The 14,268-nt window shown below is 44.0% G+C and overlaps 1 protein-coding gene across 4 annotated transcripts in view; it reads right to left on the minus strand.

Moving 5' to 3' along the window:
• Positions 1–14,268, minus strand: part of NYAP2 (neuronal tyrosine-phosphorylated phosphoinositide-3-kinase adaptor 2) — a 286,407-nt gene that overhangs the window by 5,896 nt on the left and 266,243 nt on the right. The window lies entirely within an intron of this gene.

The following is a 14,268-nucleotide window of genomic DNA, read 5'->3' on the forward strand; positions in this document are numbered from 1 at the left end:
TTTGTCTCCTTCGATTTTGCAGATAATCGGCATAGCTGCACTAATAAAAATGTCATAAAGTATCCAGAATAATAATGTGTACGGCATTCACATATTAGTGTCCTGTAAACAGTACAGGGCAGGGATTTCGTCTCCACTTTATAAGACGAAATGCAGTGTAAGTGGTACTTCTTTTGCATTTGTTTTCATAATAGGTAGTGAAAGTTTGTGTACAGTAATGACCCTGGTAGTTTATGGTTACTTGCCTATCTGGTCTCCTCTCACCGTGGTATAACTGGGAGGGACGGCACTCAGACCAATGTTATTCAATGGGGCAGTGCTGAAGACCAATTTTTTTTAATTGACAGAATCAGTCTGAAAAAAATTGCACGATGCTGAGCTTTCACTCTGAAATGGGATGGGTGAAAAAAATCGGATGCCATACAGAGCCATAGTAAAGCATCTGATTATTACCGATACATTGCAATTCTGTAATACAGGAAACGGTAAATGATTATTATCTGATGCGGTAAAAAAAACGAACGACAAGTGAGAAAAAAATCGTCCCACTTTTCTGGATGAAAATCGGATCTATTTTTTATACTGTCCCTAAGAAGCTGGATACCAGTGGCTGCGTTTCGCCTCCTGATTTTGATCAGTTAGGATGTGTGCACACGTTCCGGATTTTTTGCATTTTTTCGCTATAAAAACGCGATAAAACCGCAAAAAAATGCATCCATTAAGCATCCTATTAAATAGAATGCAATCCGCAAGTTTTGTGCATATGTTGCGTTTTTTTCCGCTTATAAAACACATCGCGGAAAAAAAACGCAGCATGTTCATAAATTTTGCAGATCTTTCGTGGATTTCCTGCTATTTAATGCATTGGGAAGTTCCGGAAAAAAATGTGAAAAATCCGTACAAAAAACGCACAAAAAAAGCGCAAAAAAACGCGGGGAAAAAACGCATGCAGATTTCCTGCGGAAAAAGTCCGGTTTTGTTCAGGAAATTTCTGCAAATATTCCTGACGTGTGCACATAGCCTAAAGGTCAGGAGAAAGATTGGATTGTGCTGCTATGATTCAACAGCTAGGGGAATTATACTGTATGATTATAGAATTATTTGATAGGGCCGAGTGCTCACAAAGTCCTCTGCCTGATCTCAAAGAGGAAATCAGAGAATATTTGATGCTGTTTATGGGAAGGAATGTAGAAATCAGGTCAGAGACAATGTTCTGTGAAGACTTACTGGGTGATGAATATAGAATGGTGTAGAAAACTATTCAAATGGCAAAATGAAAAGTGTACTGATGCAATGTCTTATAACGTCCTATAAGTGAGGTAAATGTTGAAGCACTCCTCCTCACATCAAAGTTTTCATCCTCCTAATATATTGCAGGCAACATATTATATAGCTCTGTGTATGTACAATTACTCATTCTGCTTTTCTACTCCGTAAACTATTCTTTTTTCTATTAGGTCTATGACATCACGTGAATGTATAATATGATAACTGCAATATATTAAGAGGATAAACATTTTGATGAAAGTACTTGTTTAATAAAAATCAACTAATGGCAAGCTATTAGAGTGCATTTGCTTATTGTTCAATGTATTTTTCAATAACAGCACTAGATGGCAGTCTTGTCCTATTAAGAAAAATAGGGCTTGCATTTGCGAAATTTTAGAGCACCACTCCAGGTGTTTTTTAACTGCAGTGCTGGAGTAGTGCACTAATCTAAGTTTCCTGCCCCTAATAATATTCTCACCAGCCGCTGTCTTCATTTTTTAATAGCTCCGCTCCGGACGCGACCTGCCGGATCACTTCTGTGTTTGCAATCAGGAAGTTACAACTCATTATAAGTCTATGAGAGTCTCCTTCTGGCTCTCATAGGCTTACATTGACTTACATTGAGAGACTGTGACTGTTGCAGTCACAAGATGGCGCTGCGGGACCATAGCGGAGTCGAGAACAGCTGAAGATGAAGCTGAAGATGGTGACTGCAGTATTATACAAGTGTCAGGGAACTTAGATTAGGCAGTAGAAAAGGAAATTCTGCACATCCATCTGTAGGTAGTATAAAACGGTTTATCATAGCATGCTATGGTCAAGAGCACTGTACCGCTCGAAACGCGCAGTTTTTTATATTCTCCTGTGTGTGTTTTGCCATTTGTTAATGGATCTTCAGTAAAATAACTTTTTATCTTCCATGGGATGGATGTGCGGAATTCACAATGTGATTTTCTGGATTTTATTTTTTATATACTATCTCTCAATGTTAAAATTATCCTACCCTTAAAATTATAGACTGTTCATGTCTTTGTCAGTAGGTAAACGTATAAAATCAGCAGGGGATGAAATAATTATTTCCCTTATTGTATATACGTATGTACAGTATCAGATTCTGAATCTACTCTGTACATTTGATATTATAGGGTATATAGAAGTAGACAGAATAAGCATGAGTCTATTTATGAAAACTACATTTTTTTAAAAACTCACTTTTTTTAATAGTTTAAAATGCTGGACTCTGAGTGGTCCATTATACTGAATTTAGGACTATATGTGGCCTATAATACTGTGGTGAGGACTAGATGGGCTTCATAATGCTGAATGGTGGACTATATGGAGTCTATTATACTGTGTGGAGGACTATATGGGACCAATAATATGGTATGGCGTAATATATGGGCCCCATACTACTGTATGGACGACAATATGGGACCATAATACTGTATGGAGGACTATAAGAGGCCCATGATACTGTATGGAGAACTATATAGGCCCCATAATGCTGTATGGAGGACTACATGGGGGGCCATAAAACTGTATGAAGAAGTACAGTATGTGGGGCCCATCATACTGTATGGAGGGCTATATTGGACCCATAATACTGTATTGAGGACTATATGAGCTTCATAATGCTGTATGGACGACTATATGGGGCACATTATGCTGTATAGAGGATTATATGGGGCCATGTTGTGAATTTGGATTCTGGGCTCCCCCGGTGGCCGCTTGTGGAATTGGACTTGTCATCCTCTTTCCTGTTTCACCTGATTCCATCAGTAGTGGGTGTCGCTATTTAAGCTCATTTCTCTGGTGGTTTCTTGCCGGTCAACAATGTTATCTGATGCCTCTCAGTGCTTGTTCCTGCTTCTAGACAACTACTGATAAGTTGGACTTTTGTCCATGTTTTGTTTTGCCTATTTGTTCCAGTTCGCAGCTGAAGTTTTGTTACTGTGTCTGGAAAGCTCTCGTCGATCAGGGATTGCTACTCTGGCGTTATGAGTTAATGCCAGAGTTTAAGGTAATCTCTGGATGGTGTTTTGTTAGTATTTTTCTGCTGACCATGAAAGTATACTATCTGTCTTCTGCTATCTAGTAAGCGGACCTCAAATTTGCTAAGACTATTTTCCTGCTGCGTTTGTTGTTTCATCTGAACTCACCGTCATTATATGTGGGGGGCTACTGTCTTCTTTGGAATATTTCTCTAGAGGTGAGCCAGGTCTTATATTTCCCTCTGCTAGCTATTTAGGTCTTAGGCCAGAGCTGGGCATCTAGCTATAAATAGGAAATGCTACCTGGCTATTTCTAGTTGTGCGGCAGGCTTAGTTCATGGTCAGTATAGTTCCATCTTCCGAGAGCTTGTCCCTCTATAGGCTTGCTATGATCTCTGCCTGCAGAGATCATGACAGTTTGACCGGCCCACTAAAGTGTTAAAGACCCAGGTTGAGAAAGGAGAGTTATAAGAAGTCTGCTGGAATTTTTTTTTTTTTTTTTCCTCCAGTCTGCCTTGCTGCAGTCTTTTTTCTCTCTCTCCTCCTAATCTCTGTATGCTCTGTGTGCACCTGACAATAATGGATCTCCAGAGTGTAACTGCGGGTTTGAATAATCTCATCACGAAAGTACAAAATTTACAAGATTTTGTAGTACATGCTCCGGTATCTGAGCCGGGAATTCCTTTGCCGGAGTTCTTCACAGGGAATAGAGCTAGCTTTCAGAATTTCCGAAATAATTGTAAGCTTTATTTGTCCCTGAAGTCTCGTTCAGCTGGAGACCCTGCTCAGCAGGTTAGGATTGTGATTTCCTTGCTCAGGGGTGACCCTCAAGATTGGGCCTTCTCATTGCCAGCAGGGGATCCTGCGTTACGCGATGTGGATGCGTTTTTTCTGGCCTTGGGCTTGCTTTATGAGGAACCTCATTTGGAACTTCAGGTAGAAAAAACTTTGATGGCACTATCTCAGGGGCAAGACGAAGCTGAAGTTTTCTGCCAAAAATTCCGTAAATGGTCTGTGCTTACTCAGTGGAATGAGTGCGCCTTGGCGGCAACTTTCAGAGAAGGTCTCTCTGATGCCGTTAGGGATGTTATGGTGGGGTTCCCTTTGCCTGCAGGTCTGAATGAGTCCATGACAATGGCTATTCAGATTGATAGGCGTCTGCGGGAGCGCAAACCGATGCACCATCTGGCGGTGTCTATGGAAAAGACGCCAGAAAGTATGCAGTGTGATAGAATTCTGTCCAGGAGTGAGCGACAGAATTTTAGACGGAAGAATGGATTGTGTTTCTATTGTGGGGATTCTACTCATGTTTTATCGGCATGCTCTAGGCGTACAAAGAAGCTTGATAAGTCTGTTTCCATTGGCACCATTCAGTCTAAGTTTATTTTGTCTGTAACCCTGATTTGCTCTTTGTCATCCATTGCCACGGACGCCTATGTTGACTCTGGCGCCGCTCTGAGTCTTATGGATTGGTCCTTTGCCAATCGTTGTGGTTTTGATTTAGAGCCTTTGGAGACTCTTATTCCTCTGAAGGGGATTGACTCCACCCCATTGGCTAATAATAAACCACAATACTGGACACAAGTAACCATGCGTATCAATCCGGATCACCAGGAGATTATTCGTTTCCTGGTGCTGTATAATTTACATGACGATTTGGTACTGGGATTGCCATGGTTGCAGTCTCACAACCCAGTCTTGGACTGGAGAGCTATGTCTGTGTTGAGCTGGGGATGTAAGGGTATTCATGGGGACGTACCTTTGGTTTCTATTTCGTCGTCCATTCCCTCTGAAGTCCCTGAGTTCCTCTCTGATTATCAAGACGTCTTTGACGAACCCAAGCTTGGGTCGTTACCTCCGCACCGTGAGTGCGATTGTGCCATAGATTTGATACCGGGTTGTAAATATCCAAAGGGTCGTTTGTTTAATTTGTCTGTGCCGGAACATGCTGCTATGCGGGAATATATAAAGGAGTCTTTGGAAAAGGGACATATTCGTCCATCTTCTTCTCCCTTGGGAGCTGGGTTTTTCTTTGTCTCAAAAAAAGACGGCTCTTTGAGACCATGTATTGATTATCGGCTTCTGAATAAGATCACTGTTAAGTATCAATACCCATTGCCATTGCTTACTGATTTGTTTGCTCGTATAGAGGGTGCTAAGTGGTTCTCTAAAATTGATCTTCGTGGGGCGTATAATTTGGTGCGGATCAGGCAGGGGGATGAGTGGAAGACCGCATTTAATACGCCCGAGGGCCACTTTGAGTATTTGGTCATGCCTTTTGGTCTTTCTAATGCCCCTTCAGTTTTCCAGTCTTTTATGCATGATATTTTCCGCGATTTTCTGGATAAATTTATGATAATATATCTGGATGATATTCTGATTTTTTCTGATGACTGGGACTCTCATGTCCAGCAGGTCAGGAGAGTTTTTCAGGTTCTGCGGTCTAATTCTTTATGTGTGAAGGGGTCTAAGTGCGTTTTTGGGGTCCAGAAAATTTCCTTTTTGGGGTATATTTTTTCTCCCTCTTCCATTGAGATGGATCCCGTCAAGGTGCAAGCTATTTGTGACTGGACTCAGCCCTCCTCTCTTAAGGGTCTTCAGAGATTTTTGGGCTTTGCCAACTTTTACCGCCGATTTATTGCTGGTTTTTCGGATGTCGTTAAACCACTGACTGATTTGACCAGACAAGGCGCTGATGTTGCTAATTGGTCCCCTCATGCTGTAGAGGCCTTTCAGGAGCTTAAGCGCCGTTTTGCCTCTGCCCCTGTGTTGCGTCAGCCTGATGTGAATCTGCCTTTTCAGGTTGAGGTTGACGCTTCGGAGATCGGAGCTGGGGCAGTGTTGTCGCAGAGAGGTTCCGACTGCTCCGTCATTAGGCCTTGTGCCTTCTTTTCTCGCAAATTTTCGCCCGCAGAGCGGAATTATGATGTTGGGAATCGGGAGCTTTTGGCCATGAAGTGGGCGTTTGAGGAGTGGCGCCATTGGCTCGAGGGGGCTAGGCATCAGGTGGTGGTATTGACTGACCACAAAAATTTGATTTATCTTGAGACTGCCAGACGCCTGAATCCTAGACAGGCGCGCTGGTCTTTATTTTTTTCTCGCTTTAATTTTGTGGTGTCATACCTACCGGGTTCTAAGAATGTTAAGGCAGATGCCCTTTCTAGGAGTTTTGACCCGGACTCTCCTGGTAATTCTGAACCCACAGGTATCCTTAGGGAGGGAGTAATTTTGTCGGCCGTTTCTCCTGATCTGCGGCGGTCCTTGCAAGAGTTTCAGGCGGATAGACCGGATCGTTGTCCGCCTGATAGACTGTTTGTTCCGGATGATTGGACCAGCAGAGTCATCTCTGAGGTACATTCTTCTGCATTGGCAGGTCATCCCGGAATTTTTGGTACCAGGGATTTGGTGGCAAGATCCTTCTGGTGGCCTTCTCTGTCACGAGATGTGCGAGTCTTTGTGCAGTCATGTGACGTTTGTGCTCGGGCCAAGTCTTGTAGTTCTCGGGCTAGCGGACTGCTGTTGCCCTTGCCTATTCCTAAGAGGCCTTGGACACACATCTCGATGGATTTTATTTCAGATCTGCCTGTTTCCCAGAAGATGTCTGTCATCTGGGTGGTCTGTGACCGTTTCTCTAAAATGGTCCATTTGGTTCCTCTGCCCAAGTTGCCTTCTTCTTCTGAGTTGGTTCCTCTGTTTTTTCAGAATGTTGTCCGATTGCACGGTATTCCTGAGAATATTGTTTCTGACAGAGGTACCCAATTTGTGTCTAGATTTTGGCGGGCATTCTGTGCTAGGATGGGCATAGATTTGTCTTTTTCATCTGCTTTTCACCCTCAGACTAATGGCCAGACCGAGCGGACTAATCAGACCCTTGAGACATATCTGAGGTGTTTTGTCTCTGCTGACCAGGATGATTGGGTTGCTTTTTTGCCATTGGCAGAGTTCGCCCTCAATAATCGGGCCAGTTCTTCCACCTTGGTGTCCCCGTTTTTCTGTAATTCGGGGTTTCACCCTCGATTTTCCTCCGGTCAGGTGGAATCCTCGGATTGTCCTGGAGTGGATGCGGTGGTGGAGAGATTGCATCACATCTGGGGGCAGGTTATGGACAATTTGAAGTTGTCACAGGAGAAGACTCAGCGTTTTGCCAACCGTCATCGTCGTGTTGGTTCTCGGCTTTGTGTTGGAGATTTAGTGTGGTTGTCTTCTCGTTTTGTCCCTATGAGGGTCTCTTCTCCTAAGTTTAAACCTCGGTTCATCGGCCCTTATAGAATATTGGAGATTCTTAATCCTGTTTCTTTCCGTTTGGACCTCCCTGCGTCCTTTTCCATTCATAACGTTTTTCATCGGTCGTTATTGCGCAGGTATGAGGTACCTGTTGTACCTTCTCTTGAGCCTCCTGCTCCGGTGTTGGTTGAGGGTGAGTTGGAGTACGTTGTGGAGAAAATTTTGGACTCTCGTGTTTCCAGACGGAAACTCCAGTATCTGGTCAACTGGAAGGGTTACGGCCAGGAGGATAATTCTTGGGTCAATGCATCTGATGTTCATGCTTCTGATCTTGTTCGTGCCTTCCATAGGGCTCATCCTGGTCGCCCTGGTGGATCTGGTGAGGGTTCGGTGCCCCCTCCTTGAGGGGGGGGTACTGTTGTGAATTTGGATTCTGGGCTCCCCCGGTGGCCGCTTGTGGAATTGGACTTGTCATCCTCTTTCCTGTTTCACCTGATTCCATCAGTAGTGGGTGTCGCTATTTAAGCTCATTTCTCTGGTGGTTTCTTGCCGGTCAACAATGTTATCTGATGCCTCTCAGTGCTTGTTCCTGCTTCTAGACAACTACTGATAAGTTGGACTTTTGTCCATGTTTTGTTTTGCCTATTTGTTCCAGTTCGCAGCTGAAGTTTTGTTACTGTGTCTGGAAAGCTCTCGTCGATCAGGGATTGCTACTCTGGCGTTATGAGTTAATGCCAGAGTTTAAGGTAATCTCTGGATGGTGTTTTGTTAGTATTTTTCTGCTGACCATGAAAGTATACTATCTGTCTTCTGCTATCTAGTAAGCGGACCTCAAATTTGCTAAGACTATTTTCCTGCTGCGTTTGTTGTTTCATCTGAACTCACCGTCATTATATGTGGGGGGCTACTGTCTTCTTTGGAATATTTCTCTAGAGGTGAGCCAGGTCTTATATTTCCCTCTGCTAGCTATTTAGGTCTTAGGCCAGAGCTGGGCATCTAGCTATAAATAGGAAATGCTACCTGGCTATTTCTAGTTGTGCGGCAGGCTTAGTTCATGGTCAGTATAGTTCCATCTTCCGAGAGCTTGTCCCTCTATAGGCTTGCTATGATCTCTGCCTGCAGAGATCATGACAGGGCCAATAATACTGTACGACGTACTATATAGGTTCCATACTACTGTATTGACGGCTATATGTGGCCCATAATACTGTATGGAAGACTTTATGGGCCCCATAATGCTGTATGGAGGACTATATTGGGCCATAATACTGTATGGAGAACTTTATTGGCCAAATAATGCTGTAAGGAGAACAACATGGGTGCATTAAACTGTATGGAGGTCTATGTGGGGCCCATAATGCTGTATGGAGGACTATATTGGCCCCATAATGCTGTATGGAGGACTATATGGTGCCATAATACTGTATGGAGAACTATATAGGCCCCATAATGCTGTATGGAGGACTACATGGGGGCCATAAAACAGTATGAAGAACTCAGTGAGGCCCATAATACTGTATGGAGGACTATATGGGACTCATAATACTGTATTGAGGACTATATGGGCTTCATAATGCTGTATGGAGGACTATATGGGGCTCATTATACTGTATAGAGAACTATATGGGGGCCAATAATACTGTACGGTGTACTATATAGGCCCCATACTAGTATATTGAGGACTATATGTGGCCCATAATACTGTATGGAGGACTATACGGGCCACATAATGCTGTATGGAGGACTATATTGGGCCATAATACTGTATGGAGAACGTTATAGGCCCCATAATACCGTATGAAGGATGATATGGGGCCAATAATACTGTTGGGAGAATTATATGAGGCCCATTTTACTGTATGGAGAACAATCTGTGCCCCATAATGCTGATTGGGTACTATTTGGGGGCCATAATACTGTATGGAGGACTATATTGGGTCAGTAATACTGTATGGCATACTATATGGGGACCATAATACTGTATGAAGGGCAATATGGGGCCCATGACACTGTATGGAGGACTAAATGGAGCTCAGGATACTGTATGGAGGACTATGTAGGGCCCATAATACTGTATGGAGAACTTTATATGCCCCATAATGCTGTAAGGGGGATTATATGGGGGCCATAATGCTGTATGGAGGACTATGTGGAGCCATAATATTGTATGGAGGACTATATGGGGCCCATAATACCGTGTATAGGACTTAAATGGGGCCCATAAAACTATATTGAGGACTATATTGGGCCCATTTTCCTGTATGGATGGACTATATAAGCCCCACACGCTGTATGGAGGACTATATTGGGCCCACACTACTGTATGGAGGACTATATGGAGCCCATAATACTGTATCGAGTATGGATTATATGGGGCCATTAATGATGTGTGTAGGACTATAAGGGGCCCATACTACTGTGTGGAGGACTATATATGGCTCATAATACTGTATGGAGGACTATATGGACCCCATAATGCTGCATAGAGGACTATATGGGGCCATAATACTGTATGGAGAACTTTATAGACCCCATATTGCTGTAAGGAGGACTACATGGGGACCAAAATACTGTATGGAGGACTATGTGGAGCCCATAATACTGTATATATAACTATGTGGGGCCATTTTCCTGTATGGAGGACTATGTGGGATGACATGGGGCCCATAATACTCTATGAAGGATTATATGGGGCCCATTTTACTGTACAGAGGACTATATTGGGTCATTAATACTGTATGGCATACTATATGGGGATAATAATACTGTATAGAGGGTTAAATGGGGCCCATGATACAGTATGGAGAACTAAGTGGGGCTCATGATACTGTATGGAGGACTACTTAGGGCCCATAATACTGTATGGAGAACTTTATAGACCCCATAATGCTGTGCGGAGGACTATATGGGGGCCATAATTCTGTATGTAGGACTATGTGGGCCCATAATACTGTACGGAGGACTATATGGGGCCATAATACTGTATGGAGGACTATATGAGGCCCATAATACTATATTGAGGACTATAGTGAGCCCATTTTCCTGTTCAAAATTCTTTATAAAGTACTATATGTGGCCCATTATACTGTATGGAGGACTATATGGGGCACATTACACTGTATGGAGGACTATATGGGGCCAATTATACTGTATGGAGGCCTATATGAGGTCCATAATACTGTATTGTGGACTATGTGGGGGCCATTATGCCAATTGGAAGGCTACGTGGTAACCATTATGCTATTTGGAGGACTATCTGGGGGACTATTGTACTAATTGGAGGGCTATGGGGGCCATTATACTATATGGAGGGCTATGAGGCAGCAATTTTACTGTTTGCAGGACATGTGTGGGGGTCATAATACTGTTTTCAGGACTATGGAGTTGGCATTTATACTGTTTGCAGATCTATGTAGAGGGGGAATTATATTGTTTAGAGGTCTACGTGGGGGCCATTATACAGTGTGGAGGTTTATTTGGAGGTTATTTTACTGTATACAAGAGATTATTCAGTATAATTGTTTTTGTGGGGTACACCATACTGTGTAAAGGGCTCTGTAGGGGCCAGTATGCGGTTTGGGTGGGGACTATTATACTATTTGGAGGGCTATTGGGGGCCATTATACAATGTGGATGGTTGTGTTGGCACCATCATACTGAGGGAAGGGGTGTGGGGGCCATTATACTGAATGGGGGGATGTTTGGCAATCACAGTTGGGATATCATACTGTGTTGGGGTCACCATACGTTGTTGGGGGAGAGTTGAGGCTGACTGGTGTACAGTAAGGGCATCATTTTGTATGTGTGGAGGAGGGTACTGTGAAAGAATTCACAGTGTAGGTATAATACTGTGTTTTGGGGGGACACTATATGTTGCCATCACACTTTATGGAGAAAATTGAAGGGCAATCCAGGGGCTTCAATAGGAGGAAAATTACTTTATAATGGCTGCAAAGTTGTGAGGTATGCTCTTCTGTGACCCTACAGAATTTTATGGGGTTTTTTTGGTCGGGGAGGGGGCCCAATTAGAACTTCTAGGGCACCAGGATTTCTATGTACTCACCTGCTCACATTGTAAAGTTTGCCTGTTTAGCCAGGTGAGCCCTAAGGAGTAACTTAATGGACAGTGAGCTAGCAAATGTGAATAATTGTCTGAGGCTGATAAAGTCAGTGGGCCTGCAACTGTTCCATGTTGGCTGCCGTTCATTGTATTAGAAAGAAGCATTATGGGGCCCATATAGTCTGAAATTAAACCCAGTGGGTATAATGTAGATGAGAATGGTGGATTAAAACCTGGGAGAGGATGTAATCGGCTCTTATAGAGAGAACACCTTTGGATTGATTCAATCTGTAATGGTAAATAAGATGAAAACTCGGCACTCAGATACGATATGAAGAACAGGAGAAATTTATTCAAACAATCCAAAAGATGCAGAATGATTTTAATGTCTCAGTCCTATATCTTGACCTTTATCAGAATGAGGTAGATTACGTGGAGTGTTAGAAGGATGAAACTAAGGCTATGGAAAGCTCGATGTACGTTGTCATATGTAGTGCGCTTTACATAACGATATTTTCATCTTTCTACCACTGCAATCTAAGCCTCACGCATTCATAGCAGAATTATAGTTACCCTGTAGACCTAAAACATGGTGGAAGCACAGTCCTAGATATTATTGGGCCATAGATTATAGACCGTGAGATAGGTAGCTTAGTTAGAACCTTTGTGAGTGAAAAGATATAGGTGAGATTATGCCTTGAGGTCATAGTGTTTAAGGAGTAGATGTCTTGCAAAGCGCCTGAAAGTTGTCATCCTGAAAAAGAATATTTTGGAAATAGTGCTCTTGAACACCTAACATATGATAGGTAGTAAGACCAGGTTCACACTTGCGTACAGGGGCTTTGCGGACGGCTGTGTACTTCCTCCATGAAGCTCCGCCCACTTCTGCACTTCTGCCGTTTAGGTCCAACTACTTCTGCATGCATCCTGCGTACCTATCTTTAACATTGGATACGCAGGTCATGCGGATATATGAGGATGTGTCCGCAGGCAGCGATTTGAGGTGTGCGGCGACCGCACTGAAAAGCAAAATTTTGCATTTCCGTGCGGTCACTGCACACCTCAAATTACAGCATGCGGACGCATCCGCATACAACGCATGTCCCTGCATACCCAATGTTAAAGATAGGTACGCAGGACGCATGCGGAGTAGGTGGAGCATAGGTGGGGTTTCAGGGAGGAAGAAGGGAGGAAGAATGCTGCTATCCGCAGCCCTCCCATACGCAAATGTGAACCTAGCCTAATACAGATATTTAATTGCCATCAAAATTACCAATTAGTTTTATTAGCAACATCTACAAACATTCTGCTGTTTGTGGTAAACTAATGATATAAGAACTATTTATATATCTCAACTAGTGTTGAGCGATACCGTCCGATACTTGAAAGTATCGGTATCGGAAAGTATCGGCCGATACCGGCAAAGTATCGGATCCAATCCGATACCGATACCCGATACCAATACAAGTCAATGGGACTCAAGTATCGGACGGTATTCCTGATGGTTCCCAGGGTCTGAAGGAGAGGAAACTCTCCTTCAGGCCCTGGGAACCATATAAATGTGTAAAAGAAAGAATTAAAATAAAAAATATCGCTATACTCACCTCTCCGACGCAGCCGGGACTTCAGCGAGGGAACCGGCAGCGTTGTTTGTTTAAAAATCGCGCTATTACTTGGTTACGTGAATTCCCGGCTTGTGATTGGTCAGGTCGGCCATGTTGCCGGGACGCGGACCAATCACAGCAAGCCGTGACGAAATTACGTCACGGCTTGCTGTGATTGGTCCGCGTCCCGGCAATATGGCCGCCCTGACCAATCACAAGCCGGGACGTCACGGGAGGCTGGACACGCGCTCATTTTAAAATGGGCGCGTGTCCAGCCTCCCGTGACGTCACGGCTTGTGATTGGTTGCGCCGCGATCAACCAATCACAAGCCGGGAGGCTGGACGCGCTCATTTTGAAATGGGCGCGTGTCCAGCCTCCCGTGACGTCACGGCTTGTGATTGGTTGCGCCGCGATCAACCAATCACAAGCCGGGAGGCTGGACGCGCTCATTTTGAAATGGGCGCGTGTCCAGCCTCCCGGCTTGTGATTGGTTGACCGCGACGCAACCAATCACAAGCCGTGACGTCACGGGAGGCTGGACACGCGCCCTTTTTAAAATGAGCGCGTTTCCAGCCTCCCGTGACGTCACGGCTTGTGATTGGTTAATGGCGGCCATGTTGCCGGGACGCGGACCAATCACAGCAAGCCGTGACGTATTTTCGTCACGGCTTGCTGTGATTGGTCTGCGGCCCGGCAACATGGCCGCCCTGACCAATCACAAGCCGGGACTTCGCGTAACCATGTAAAAGCGGGAATTTTAAACAAACAACGCTGCCGGTTCCTGCGCTGAGGTCCCGGCTGCGTCGGACAGGTGAGTATAGCGATATTTTTTATTTTAATTCTCTATTTTACACATTTTAACATTAATGTTGTTCCGATACCCGATACCACAAGAGTATCGGAATCCCGGTATCGGAATTCCGATACAGCAAGTATCGGCCGATACCCGATACTTGCAGCATCGGAATGCTCAACACTAATCTCAACACAATTGCGAGGAACTGGCCATTGACTAAACACTATAGGACGAATGGATGTAAAGCGGAGTCCATGGCTCTACGGGATGCAGACTTTTCCAACACATAGCACCGGTTGCATTGATATTGTTGTGTTTTTTTA

This window comes from Ranitomeya variabilis, chromosome 2, assembly GCF_051348905.1.
Source record: "Ranitomeya variabilis isolate aRanVar5 chromosome 2, aRanVar5.hap1, whole genome shotgun sequence".
Lineage (NCBI taxonomy): Eukaryota > Metazoa > Chordata > Amphibia > Anura > Dendrobatidae > Ranitomeya > Ranitomeya variabilis.